This window comes from Triticum aestivum, chromosome 5A (genome assembly GCF_018294505.1).
Source record: "Triticum aestivum cultivar Chinese Spring chromosome 5A, IWGSC CS RefSeq v2.1, whole genome shotgun sequence".
Taxonomy (NCBI): domain Eukaryota; kingdom Viridiplantae; phylum Streptophyta; class Magnoliopsida; order Poales; family Poaceae; genus Triticum; species Triticum aestivum.
In genome coordinates, this window is record NC_057806.1 from 707,094,443 (window position 1) to 707,100,033 (window position 5,591).

The following is a 5,591-nucleotide window of genomic DNA, read 5'->3' on the forward strand; positions in this document are numbered from 1 at the left end:
ACCGAACATAGGTAGTAAAGGTAAATTCTCTTGATAGATATGATAAAGCTGAAATCCCTCCTGCTAAAATTGCTAGTCAATGCCTGGATGAGTTTGATAATTTTATGTTTAAACAAGAAGACTTCAATGCTTATTTTGGTAGACAATTAAAACAGGATGCTGATAAGATTAAATACTTGGGTGATTATATGGCTAATATTAGAGGTGAACTTAAACTTGTTAGCAAACATGCCTCTATGGTTACCACTCAAGTAGAACAAGTACTTAAAGCTCAAAAGGAATTGCTCAATGAGATGAATAGTAAGAAAAATGATTATGCTGTTAAAGTGGCTACTAGAACTGGTAGAATGATTCAGGAACCTTTGTATCCTGAAGGCCACCCTAAGAGAATTGAGAAAGATTCTCAGAGAAATAAAATTGATGCACCTAGTTCTTCCAAAAAGAAGAAAAAGAAAAATGATAGAACTCTGCAAACTTCTAGTGAACCTATTGCTGAACCACCTGATAATCCAAATGATATCTCTATGTCTGATGCTGAAACACAATCTGGCAATGAACCTGAAACTAGTGATAATGTGAATGATAATGTTCATGATGATGCTCAACCTAGTAATGATAATGACATAGAGATTGAACTTGCTGTTGATCTTGATAACCCACAATCAAAGAATCAACATTATGATAAGAAAGATTTTGTTGCTAGGAAACATGGTAAAGAAAGAGAACCATGGGTTCAGAAACCCATGCCTTTTCCTCCCAAACTATCCAAGAAAAAGGATGATGAGGATTTTGAGCGCTTTGTTGAAATGATTAGACCTATCTTTTTGCGTATGCGATTAACTGATATACTCAAAACAAATCCTTATGCTAAGTACATGAACGTCAGGACCCCGATTCTAAGTCACACCAATCTAGCCTGTAACACCTCATATCACTTTGCGGCCTCAGGCACGGTATTCCCACGGGTGTCGCCTTACCATGGCCGGGACCGTTTGCGCCTTTGGGCTCATGTATATGATAGTGTTGAAGGAAATATGCCCTAGAGGCAATAATAAAGTTATTATTTATTTCCTTATATCATGATAAATGTTTATTATTCATGCTAGAATTGTATTAACCGGAAACATAATACATGTGTGAATACATAGACAAACAGAGTGTCACTAGTGTGCCTCTACTTGACTAGCTCATTAATCGAAGATGGTTATGTTTCCTAACCATGAACAAAAGAGTTGTTATTTGATTAATGGGACCACATCATTAGAAGAATGATGTGATTGACATGATCTATTCCATTAGCTTAGCACCCGATCGTTTAGTATGTTGCTATTGCTTTCTTCATGACTTATACATGTTCCTATGACTATGAGATTATGCAACTCCCGTTTGCCGGAGGAACACTTTGTGTGCTACCAAACGTCACAACGTAACTGGGTGATTATAAAGGAGCTCTACAGGTGTCTCCAAAGGTACATGTTGGGTTGGCGTATTTCGAGATTAGGATTTGTCACTCCGATTGTCGGAGAGGTATCTCTGGGCCCTCTCGGTAATGCACATCACATAAGCCTTGCAAGCATTGCAACTAATGAGTTAGTTGCGAGATGATGTATTACGGAACGAGTAAAGAGACTTCCCGGTAACGAGATTGAACTAGGTATTGAGATACCGACGATCGAATCTCGGGCAAGTAACATACCGATGACAAAGGGAACAACGTATGTTGTTATGCGGTCTGACCGATAAAGATCTTCGTAGAATATGTAGGAGCCAATATGGGCATCCAGGTCCCGCTATTGGTTATTGACCAGAGATGTGTCTCGGTCATGTCTACATAGTTCTGGAACCCATAGGGTCCGCAAGCTTAACGTTCATTGACGATATAGTACTATGTGAGTTATGTATGTTGGTGACCGAATGTTGTTCGGAGTCCGAGATGAGATCACAGACATGACGAGGAACTCCGGAATGGTCCGGAGACAAAGTTTGATATATGGGATAATAGTGTTTGGTCACCGGAAGGGGTTCCGGATGTTTCTCGAAATGTTTGGGTACGAGAACACTTTATTTGGGCCAAAGGGGAAAGCCCACAAGGTTTTTGGAAAGTGCAAAAGGAAGTTTTGCGGAGTCCAGGGGCCAGACGCCAGGGTCCCTGGCGTCTGGGTCCAGATGCCGGGAACCCTAGCGTCTGGCCCTGGAGTCCGAGAAGGACTCTTGCCTTTCGGGTGAAACCGACTTTGTGGAGGCTTTTACTCCAAGTTTCGACCCCAGGGCTCAACATATAAATAGAGGGGCAGGGCTAGCACCAAAGACAGATCAAGAAACACCAAGCCGTGTGCCGGCAACCCCATCTCCTCTAGTTTATCCTCCATCATAGTTTTCGTAGTGCTTAGGCGAAGCCCTGCGGAGATTGTTCTTCACCAACACCGTCACCACGCCGTCGTGGTGCCGGAACTCATCTACTACTTCGCCCCTCTTGCTGGATCGAGGAGGCGAGGACGTCACCGAGCCGAACGTGTGTAGAACTCGGAGGTGCCGTGCTTTCGCGAATGGTCTACGAGGGTACGTAGACAACACTCTCCCCTCTCGTTGCTATACATCACCATGATCTTGCGTGTGCGTAGGATTTTTTTTGAAATTACTACATTCCCCAACAGTGGCATCCGAGCCTAGGTTTTATGTGTTGATGTTATATGCACGAGTAGAACACAAGTGAGTTGTGGGCAATATAAGTCATACTTTGGTTCGGCGATATTGTTGGACGAAGCGGCCCGGACCGACATTACGCGTACGCTTACGCGAGACCGGTTCTCCCGACGTGCTTTGCACAAAGGTGGCTAGCGGGTGACAGTTTCTCCAACTTTAGTTGAACCGAGTGTGGCTACACCCAGTCCTTGCGAAGGTTAAAACAACACCAACTTGACAAACTATCGTTGTGGTTTTGATGCATAGGTAAGATTGGTTCTTGCTTAAGCCCGTAGCAGCCACGTAAAACTTGCAACAACAAAGTAGAGGACGTCTAACTTGTTTTTGCAGGGCATGTTGTGATGTGATATGGTCAAGACATGATGCTAAATTTTATTGTATGAGATGATCATGTTTTGTAACCAAGTTATCGGCAACTGGCAGGAGCCATATGGTTGTCGCTTTATTGTATGCAATGCAATTGCGCTGTAATGCTTTACTTTATCACTAAGCGGTAGCGATAGTCGTGAAAGCATAAGATTGGCGAGACGACAACGATGCTACGATGGTGATCAAGGTGTCGCGCCGGTGACGATGGTGATCACGACGGTGCTTCGAAGATGGAGATCACAAGCACAAGATGATGATAGCCATATCATATCACTTATATTGATTGCATGTGATGTTTATCTTTTATGCATCTTATCTTGCTTTGATTGACGGTAGCATTTTAAGATGATCTCTCACCAATTATCAAGAAGTGTTCTCCCTGAGTATGCACCGTTGCGAAAGTTCTTCGTGCTGAGACACCACGTGATGATCGGGTGTGATAGGCTCTACGTTCAAATACAACGGGTGCAAAACAGTTGCACACGCGGAATACTCAGGTTATACTTGACAAGCCAAGCATATACAGATATGGCCTTGGAACACGGAGACCGAAAGGTCGAGCGTGAATCATATAGTAGATATGATCAACATAGTGATGTTCACCAATGAAACTGCTCCATCTCACGTGATGATCGGACATGGTTTAGTTGATTTGGATCACGTGATCACTTAGAGGATTAGAGGGATGTCTATCTAAGTGGGAGTTCTTAAGTAATATGATTAATTGAACTTAAATTTATCATGAACTTAGTCCTGGTAGTATTTTGCAAATTATGTTGTAGATCAATAGCTCGCGTTGTTGCTTCCCTGTGTTTATTTTGATATGTTCCTAGAGAAAATTGTGTTGAAAGATGTTAGTAGCAATGATGCGGATTGGATCCGTGATCTGAGGTTTATCCTCATTGCTGCACAGAAGAATTATGTCCTTGATGCACCGCTAGGTGACAAACCTATTGCAGGAGCAGATGCAGACGTTATGAAAGTTTGGCTAGCTCAATATGATGACTACTTATAGTTTAGTGCACCATGCTTAATGGCTTAGAATCGGGACTTCAAAGACGTTTTGAACGTCATGGACCATATGAGATGTTCCAGGAGTTGAAGTTAATATTTTAAGCAAATACACGAATTGAGAGATATGAAGTCTCCAACAAGTTCTGTAGCTAAAAGATGGAGGAGAATCGCTCAACTAGTGAGCATGTGCTCAGATTGTCTGGGTACTACAGTCGCTTGAATCAAGTGGGAGTTAATCTTCCAGATAAGATAGTGATTGACAGAATTCTCTAGTCACCATCACCAAGTTAGTAGAACTTCGTGATGAACTATAATATGCAAGGGATAACGGAAACAACTCCCAAGCTCTTCGTGATGCTGAAATCAATGAAGGTAGAAATCAAGAAAAAACATCAAGTGTTGATGGTTGACAAGACCACTAGTTTCAAGAAAAGGGCAAAGGGAAGAAGGGGAACTTCAAGAAGAACGGCAAGCAAGTTGCTGCTCAAGTGAAGAAGCCCAAGTCTGACCCTAAGCCTGAGACTAAGTGCTTCTACTGCAAAGGGACTGGTCACTGGAAGTGGAACTGTCCCAAGTATTTGGCGGATAAGAAGGATGGCAAGGTAAACAAAGGTATATTGGATATACGTGTTATTGATGTGTACTTTACTAGTGTTTATAACAACCCCTCGGCATTCGATACTGGTTCAGTTGCTAAGAGTAGTAACTCAAAACGGGAGTTGCAGAATAAACCGAAACTAGTAAAGGGTGAGGTGAGGATGTGTGTTGGAAGTAGTTCCAAGATTGATATGATCATCATCGCACGCTCCCTATACTTTCGGGATTAGTGTTGAAACTAAATAAGTGTTATTGGTGTTTGCGTTGAGCATGAATATGATTTGATAATGTTTATTGCAATACGGTTATTCATTAAAGTCAGAGAATAATTGTTGTTCTGTTTACATGAATAAAACCTTCGATGGTCATACACCCAATGAAAATAGTTCGTTGCATCTCGATCTTAGTGTTACACATATTCATAATATTGAAGCAAAAAGATGCAAAGTTAATAATGATAGTGCAACTTATTTGTGGCACTGCCGTTTAGGTCATATTGGCGTAAAGCGCATGAAGAAACTCCATACCGATGGGCTTTTGGAATCACTTGATTATGAATCAGTTGATGCTTGCGAACCATGCCTCATGGGCAAGATGACTAAGACTCCGTTCTCCGGAACAATGGAGCAAGCAACTGACTTATTGGAAATAATACATACTGATATATGCGATCCGATGAGTGTTAAGGCTCACAGCGGGTATCATTATTTTCTGACCTTCACAGATGATTTGAGCAGATATGGGTATATCTACTTGATGAAACATAAGTCTGAAACATTTGAAAAGTTCAAAGAATTTCAGAGTGAAGTGGAAAATCATCGTGACAAGAAAATAAAGTTTCTACGATCTAATCGCAGAGACGAATATTTGAGTTACGAGTTTGGTCTTCAATTAAAACAATATGGAAT